General features: G+C 35.3%; 1 long non-coding RNA gene across 1 annotated transcript; it reads left to right on the forward strand.

Annotated features, from left to right (window-relative positions):
- The first annotated feature begins 3,502 nt into the window (after positions 1-3,502).
- LOC119630720 (uncharacterized) lies at positions 3,503-4,703 on the forward strand. Its single transcript, XR_005246403.2, has 2 exons — positions 3,503-3,658; positions 4,580-4,703. It is a non-coding gene; the product is annotated as an uncharacterized LOC119630720 (long non-coding RNA).
- Positions 4,704-9,237: the final 4,534 nt, after the last annotated feature.

Genomic DNA, 9,237 nt, shown 5'->3' on the forward strand with positions numbered 1-9,237 from the left:
TTTTTAATGTTTGTCGTGCATTTTAATATCAGATCCGCTTTTTCCTCCAGAATATTGATAAGTTCTGTGATTTTGCTCATATTGCCGAGGTCAAGTCAATTTGAATACACTCGAGTTTGTTGCAAATCCGGTTCGATAAGGACCAAAATATGTTTGTTCACCCACTTTGTCGTATTTAAAAAATAACTTGGATAGTTTTATAGAATTTATTAAACGTAACTTTTTAGAGACAAACAATTTGTATAAAATTTGCAGCAGTAATGGAGGGAAAAATGCAATGACACAGATTATACCTATAACATAGATTACCCAACTCAACAGATTTAGATAATGCTAGATTAAAAAATAAAAAATTACTTAAAAGGATTTCATAAATTAAGTAGGCAATAATAATTTTATGTTAGATTGTTTTTTAAGTATATGTACAAATTCTAAATTAAATATCTTGCATGTACTAACCACTATGTAATTATCATTTTGGAAAATAAAAAATAGTCAAATTATCATTGGAGTTTATTTTATAAATTATCTTTGGAAGCAATTATTTATAAGTAGTTGTATTTCAGATGTACGTTCTGGAAAATTATTACGAACAATTATATAATTTTCCTGTAATGTATCTGCAACTGAAATTTCTGATTCTAATTCTTCTAAATTCATACTCCTGACGATATTATGCAGCATGGCAGCTATAATAACAGCTTGCATATTTTCTAGTTTTAATCTACTTTTCAATGATAATACAGGGAGTCTTCTTTTACAAACACCAATGCATCTGAAAATTATACATTATTCGCTTACTTTATTTTACAATACAGAATAACAAACTCTTAACTAACAAAAAGATTACCTCTCTATAGTATTTCTTGTTTTAATATGTGATTCATTTTAAATCGTTCCGATTGAGTATGTGGGTTAATTAATCATGTTAAAAGATAGGGTTGTGGGGATAGCCTCTATCGGCAAGCAAATGGCAAATTCCAAGTCCACCTTGTTATCAATGTTCTCTTGATATGTAGATAATTTATTATAATAGTGTCATATTAAATTCATATAAACACCTAAATATATAATATAAATAAATAAAAATATAATATAAATAAATAAAAATATTTTATAAATAAATAAAAATATAATATAAATAAGAAATACCTTTTCAATCGGAATGGTTAATTATAGTTGTATCATGAGTAGACCCAGGCCACCAAGCAACAACATTTTGAAACATCAATGATGCATTGCACACAAATTACACATTCAAAATACTCTTTTTCTATTTCTAAATTCCTCTCCTATATTTGAATTTGTAACACAAATATAAAATGTAGAGGTATCAGTGTGTAATAAGAATGAAGGTAAATAGCCTACCAGGTTATTGTATTAGTATATGAATGTCATTTAGGGCACCTTGGGAATCCAGCAGTATTATAGAATTCCTGTTGAGTGTGATTTTGTAACACAAAAAAAATTGGGTATAATTTTGCTATTGCTATAAACAAATATAAGTTGTAATAACGAGTACTTTTATGGTTAAAATTTATCTTACCTTTTTGACGTTACACTCAAATATGGTCTCATTAAATTAGTCAATTCATTCACAACACCTTTGCTCAGAAATCTATAGTCAAATTCGTAATTATTGATCTTCGCCATGTAATTCAGACGATCTTTATTTTCCTAACCATATCATATCGGCCTCACTGTCACTATCTGCATCACAATCCATTATCATTTGAAATAATTCCATATCACTATCATCACTTCTACAATATGCCAATATGAAGAGAAACAATTATTAAATTATAGCGATTTACTTTCGAAAGATAAACATGTAACCGGCCGATTTTGACAGATAAGCGAATGCCCTTACTAGAGATAGCGCTGCCTACCGGAGAGTTACTTAAAACTCATATTGAAACGGAAGTAAGCACGATTTGTATGAGCGTTCTATCTTTAGTAGGCTATCCGTCCTCCCGACGATGTATAGATAAATCCGATAGGAACTGCTGTCTGTCGATAGGTTATTGGAACGTAAGTAAGGACAAAAGAATAGATTTGTCTATCTTTAGTAACCGAAACTAAGGATAGATAGGTTATTGAAAACGGCCGTTATTATTAGTCACGTTTGCCTTTCAAGCGTCGATATTTGCTGAACTTATTACTGTAGCTGGTGTAGCTGATTAGCCGCTTACGTCTGTCCAATAAGGTATTTCTATTCGTATTGTTTAGTAGCAGCTATTAATAAATTAAACTAATTAAAGATTTAACAATAAGAATTTACCGTACGAAGTGTTCGCATCAATTTCTCATATTACTGTGTAAAAATGATTTAAAATACCCTTATAAACTCAGATATCTCTCACTAAACAAATTTCTCAGCTTTCTCTGCATATTTTTTAATAAAATTTTTTAATTTGAAACGTTTTATGGAATGAAAACAAATCCGGTTTACGTTTTAAAGTCTGGAAACGTATTCCAGCGTGCCTTTCAATTACGTTTTATCTAGAATCAAGGTGTAACAGGCGAAACTTAGGCGACAGACACACTAAAGAACGTACATTATTGTATATGGAGGTACGTCGAATGGATATTGTCTCAGCACGTTTCCAATGTCAGAATTTAAAACACGGGTAACAATGAAATAACGTACTGCAATAAAAATTCTAGTTTGTAGTTGTTTAAATCTAACTATATTCTACTATTATATATATTGTAGGTATATGTCAAACGAATATACTTTTTTAGTGATTTTTGTTTTAGATGTCATCGGAACTACGGGTTGGAGATTCAATTGAAAACAAATAAAGGCTATATTCTCCTACCAGTCGTTGTTCTAAAAGGCAATGAGACATTAACCTCAATATTCAAATCGGAACTGACGTTCCTATATTTAAGAGCTTTAGTAGTTGCTCTTCATTAGGTTGACCAATTAGTTAGTTTGCCGAATTCCCGCAAAAACATATTTTGTATCTTAATAAAAATAGGATTAAAATAAAACTTTCTCCGTAACCACGAAAGGTGTAAAGCATTCGAAACGTCAGTAATAATGACAATAATAAACGCGTCATTGAACAGTAAAAGTACCTTTAATTATGTCTACGACATGCAAAAGCTACAGAAAATACTACAAATTAAAAAAAATTAATTCACAGACGGGTGAATGTTGATGCTGAGTGATTATGGGAGTCCTTCGATGTCACATTCTTAATACCGTCATTCACGCGACGTACACAAGTCGTTTTAGGTAGTATGTATGTAACATTTCTTCAAAGTAAAATAGCATTTATTTGAAAAATATAGTCATTAGTACCTACTTGGTGCTTGAAATTCGACCATATTAACTAACACCTTAAGACTGAAAATTTAAGTCTAACATTTTCGCTTTTGTTTTGACATCCTGGAACTAAAAACTTAACCTTTTTTGCTAATAAGAAACTAGCGAAAGTTGGTCAATAGCTTTTTAAAACAAAAAGCAGAAAATCGATTGACAAACAGAGGCGAGCATGTTTTCTCATTGACATTTTTTTAAAACACAGTAAATGAAAAGTTTGTTTTAAAATCATTTCTTCATTTTAAAACACTTTTTTATAGCTAATAAGTAATGTAACTTATTAATCTACCGGCGATCCGAAATAAAGGGAACCCACTAAAACAAAAGGTAAATCGTTCTTTGTTGGTAGTGACTTGGATTGATTCTCGGTTTGTGACATAAAAAAGCCATTCAAGCCTATCGACTTCTTCTTACGTATTTTAACGACATAGAAAATCCAAAGCTCCACGTTGTTCAGTATGCAACTAAACGTTCTCTTTTTAACGTTGTTAAAATATCGTGATAGTATGAAAACGCGTCCGATGTACGTCGTATTATCCGGTACGACGGTATGTACGATACGCCGGCGGTATCGTGCGGTGAACGCGGTAATAAGAAGTCAATATTAGCGCGCTGGGCGGGCGGATTTGTACAAGCTTGCACGTTATGGAATAGGCTTATTTTTCATATTCAATTCCTTTGTCCTTGTATTTAAACGTCACGGTAATTTGCTCAGAGAAAACTCTAATAAATGATTTGAGCTTTTGTTCTGTGTTGTTTGTTGTATGCTTAAGAATTGAAATTCGTTGAAACAATAAACATAGACATATAACGCTGGAGGTTTTTGAAGTGAAACTACTTTAGACGCGTTGAGAGTAAAATTTTATTCGAACAGATTCGTTACGGCTAGAGAGAAAAGACACAATTTAGGAAGAGGGAGAGTGAGAAAATAGACAGAGCGTCTCGCGAACCACTGGGCCGTGAAGAGAGGGAAAGGACAAAGCGAGCTAGGTCGTTTCTCTTAGACACAGCATTCCCTAAAGCAAAATAAAAATGAAGAAAACCACAATACTACACACCGCAAAAGAGGTTTCACTTCTTTCACGCGCACCATTTTTTTTTCAATCCTACGGCCTTTAAATTCCACATAATATGTTGCATTTTCATGGGATTTCGCAATTCGTAAATGTAATTTAAATTACTTTTGCCGTTTCCAACCCGCGTTTTTAATGTCTTTACGTTATTGCCGACTTGTCAAATGTTTTACAGGTTTCGTGGTCATGGAAGACTAAGGTGTTGCTCGTCGACGTTTGAAGATTTTGCTAACTACCGTCTATATTTCTAAAAAGTTTAGATTCTAATCTTAGAATCAATTAAAAACAAAAGCTTAGAACACGTTTTTACAATTACTGAGATCAAAAGGCAATAGTGTAAATTTCAAAGTCCCAAGCCGGCACATTCATTTGTTTCTAAATTTTCCCCCTATCTATTCGATTATAGCTTAAGAGGCTATTCCAGCTACGCTCCAACGGGTAGGTGAGCTCACGGGCTCAACCTGAGAGACTTTGCTAACACTAGCCCTAACAAGAGCGGTGCTTCGCAAAATCTAATACCGGATCGGAAACGCGACCCACTGAGAAGATCCGCTGAGAAACTCAGTGGGCTGTGATTCTAAATAAAGCCAATTCCACACTATCCTGACGAATACCCGAGGCGATTCGATAACAGGGCGAGTTTACACAGGGCCAATTATCCGGGAGCCGCGGGCGAGCGCGGGACAACGCAGTGTTTTCACTTGCTAATTGTATCCCCCGTATCATAGCTTGCAGTTCGTCCTTGGATGGGCCTTTGTTTGTCTGTTTACAGGCTCCGAGAAAAGATTCTGGCCGTATTTGAAGGGGCGTAACGGTGACGTCATTTGTTTTACTATTCTTTTCCAGTTTCGAGGAAATCACCCGTGATACTGATTGATTGATACTAATGTCATTTAAATTTTGTTTGGTTTCCCTTGATTTTCGCGACCATGCGTAATTCTGCTCCGTAGCCGATACTATTTAGAAGTTGGGGTTGCAGCTATAGCTACACAATAGAGATGTAGACCTCATGTCTCAATGCGGGTGTTGGCTTTTACGTTGTTCCGGTAGCCGCTTATCACCAGATCAGACCAGACCAAAAACAAGGTCATTAGTCATGTAACTTCTACTGCCGAAGATAGACTTCCCTCAGTGCTTGCCACAACAATCGGTACAGAGTTATACCCATCCAGTGGCTCTCACTAAGTCGTCGTTTCTCCTTGTTCCCATATGCCGTATCGACTAAAAAATTGAATTACTATAATTGTTATTTTTTCAATATACCATTAGCTTACTTTGTAATCGAAGTTCCCAGAGGTAATGTGGAATGATGGTCCCATATAATAATATACATTACGGAACAGGTTAAAATAAGGCAATAGCTTATAAAGACAAAATTAACTTTTTTCTTAAAAGTATTAATAAAAAGTAAAATCGCGTTAATCGAATGTCAAAGACACGCCCCACTATTGTTAGTTTATGATGGCTCCCATCATGGTGGTCTTATTGGCATTTTCAAACAAATTAACGAAAGCATCCATATCGGTTTACGCTCCATTGTGATCGCTTGATGTGCATTGTTCTGCGTTGAATGGAACGTGATCCAAGATGGCGGATAAACGTCATATTATACAATATGGCCGTATCGAGTATGTATGTACCGTGTGGTTAAATTTGAAAACGTTGCGGTGTAAAATTTAATGAATACACTCAAATGGTTTCTAAAATATTATGAAAAAATATTTTAAGTTTTCATAGCGAGTAAAGGCAACCTGACTAAGTTGACTGAAGTTTTGAAACTTTAACTGTAGAAATGGTGGAAAAAAAGGATAAAATATTCAATAAAATCAAATTTGAGATCCAATGCTTATCAATAGGATTCTGCTATAATAACTAGAAGCGTACTTTCAGTTATTAGTATACATCCCAAGACAATGGTGTCTGGGGAAGCCAATATTCATTACAGAAACCATTATTAGCATATAGGTACATTAGCCTTTTTTACTAACGAAGTGTCTTTGATGGGTGCATTGTCTTGGAATGTAAGCAAATTATTGTTATTTAATATATTAACAATTATTCCCTTATCCCTTATTTTGTACCGTATGTTCCATGGGGAGTGCTCTGAGGAATTATTCGAGATGATACCATCATCTCGTTTTTACCAACGCACCGCCCGCCACCGGAGTAAAGTTCATCCGTACTACCTGGAGCCACTGCGGTCATTCACAATGTGTTTCCAGAGGTCTTTTTTGCCACGTACCATCCGGCTATGGAATGAGCTGCCCTCCACGGTGTTTCCCGAGCGGTATGACATGTCCTTCTTCAAACGATGCTTGTGGAGAGTATGGCATTGCTGAAGTCCATGGGCGACGGTAACCACTCACCATCAGGTGGGCCGTATACTCGTTTGCCTACAATGGCAATAAAAGAAGAAGTTCGAAGTGCAAGCTAACCCATGCATCAGGCCGCTGAGTTTCTCGCCGGATCTTCTCAGCGGGTTGCGATTCCGATCCGGTAGTAGATTCATTCGCGAAACAGCTGCCATTGGGTTGTTAGGTCTTTTTTGGAGGCGCTCGGGCAGCTGTTAGCAAATCCCACCCCTCCTTGGAGAGCCTTTGCTCGCCAACCTGTCCTGGTGTAACTGGAGAGGTCTCCGGGCCACCAGTAATCCCTCATTCATAAAAAAAATTTCCTTTAGGCCGCGACGACATCATAATCGCAAGGAATGCAAATAAAAGACTTTATTATTGTAAATTTTGCAAACCTAGCCCCACTCTGTTAAATGAAATGTGAATATTTTTGAATTGAATTGTCAGTAATATTTTTAATGTTATATTCCATTGTTCCCGTTGCCGAGTGGGGCGTCATCTATACATATAAATAAAATTGGAGTGTCTGTTGTAATATTGAAATAACCGTTTTTACTACATGCATATGATTATTTATACGGTACATACACCAAAATAACATTTTTTACAATTTTTGTCTGTCTGTCTGTTTGTTCCGGCTGATCTCTGGAACGGCTGGACTGATTTTGGCGAGACTTTCACTGATAGGTAGCTGATGATATAAGGGGTAACTTAGGCTACTTTTTTTAGCCTAGCTTCGCCCCACGGCGTCACCCGCGGTAAGACATTAACCGCGGCACTCAGATATCAATAATAAAATTTAATGTTTCCGAAGCGAAGCGAGGGCGGGTCGCTAGTTTTATAAATAAATACTGTTTGTTCAAGTTAAAGGGAGTGGAATCTTGAATTTAGTATAATCATAATTTGTCAAAAGCAATCTTATTAAGGATTAGCCGCACTTTAAAAGAAAAAAACTAAAAAGTTCTATTTTCGTTCACCCGGCTACTCATAATCTAAAAAAAAAAGTAATTCTATAAACCATGTACAGACCAGAATAGAAATAATTATGAACCAAAAAAGAAACTCGCGGAATTTCGACCGACTTTTATTACGGCGGTAAATTAAGGCGGGTTTTATGGGAATAAACAAATTAATATGTAGTAAAAACTCACTATAATGAAAAACTAGTTTACACTTGCTTTTATAAAGACAGATGGTTCTGGCGTTGGCTGATGATTGACAAGAAAACAGAGTGTCGATTGACCCCTGATGCACACCAGTTTTTACGTAAATAAAAATAGATTAGTGAAGGGAATTCTGACGTCTAGCTATCGATGACCGAGTTTATCGATGTTTCTTTTTCGATTTATCGATTTCTTTATTTTGTGTGCTACTAGTCGTTGGTAATATCTTTTTCATTGTTTTTTTTTTTATTATCGAACTGATGGCTGTTTGTGAAGCATTTGAAGTCTTATAGAAATTAAACGATTTAAAAAAAACCTGATTTAGATTAGAAATTTCACTTGATGTTGTTATGTCTTAATAAATAAATAAAATATTGCTCTGCAGTTCGATTTTAATATATTTCTGAATAGACTTTAACTTTTTTTTAATATTTTTTGTAATTTTGACATGAATTTTTGACAAAAAAAAAATTGTTTTGTTCTTTTTAATGCGTAGAGAAATAGACCACGGCTTAGGTCGTGAAAAAGCTGCCAGATATATACCATATCTTTAAAGCTTTCGTCTCCCATCTTGATACATGAATATTGCATTACAATACTTTCAACCAGCAAACAGAATGGTGGCACCACCTATTCAATAAAATCAGATATCTGATATTAGACAGATATCAGCTTATCGAGTAACAATAGCAAAAAAACGAATAGACCACTGTCGATATCGATGTTGGAATATCATTCACAGCCCTAGCAAGGAATCAGTTTAGTGTAAGCAGCTTTAGTTTACCTGTTCGTGTTATTATTTGGGCCAGTCTCGATGCGAGCCGATGACGCTCAAGCCAGACGGTAGATCAATTTGAAAAGTATAAAACTCTAACGATGCCGTTTCCTGACCGCCTCACTGTTAGGGTTGGCAGTTCGATAATAAAAAAAGACGTGTGGCACTCGGAGACTGCCGCGGTACAGCTATTGCATAGCATTTTTTATCAACTTATGCAATAATAAATCGACAATAATAATTTAATATTAAAACAATAATAAAATATAACTTTCTATTTTACAATTCCATTTGTCGCCGATAGATAGCGCTTGACGCAAAAGCTGAATCGCGCTATCGTTGTGCTACCCACGAAATTGTATCACATTTTTTGATAGTACATATATCGGTGTTTAGACTTCTTACTTTAAACACTACACAAGCGCAAAGTGTGACTGTGTTGAACGCGAGGTACATAGTAGGCGTAGTGTGGGGTGGAAGGTTTTTTTCGTTACGGAATTTCACGATCCCGCTCTCAAGCCGCGCTCAAGGCCCGCGATAAAAT

Source organism: Bombyx mori, chromosome 28 (assembly GCF_030269925.1).
Source record: "Bombyx mori chromosome 28, ASM3026992v2".
In the NCBI taxonomy this organism is placed as follows: Eukaryota; Metazoa; Arthropoda; class Insecta; order Lepidoptera; family Bombycidae; genus Bombyx; species Bombyx mori.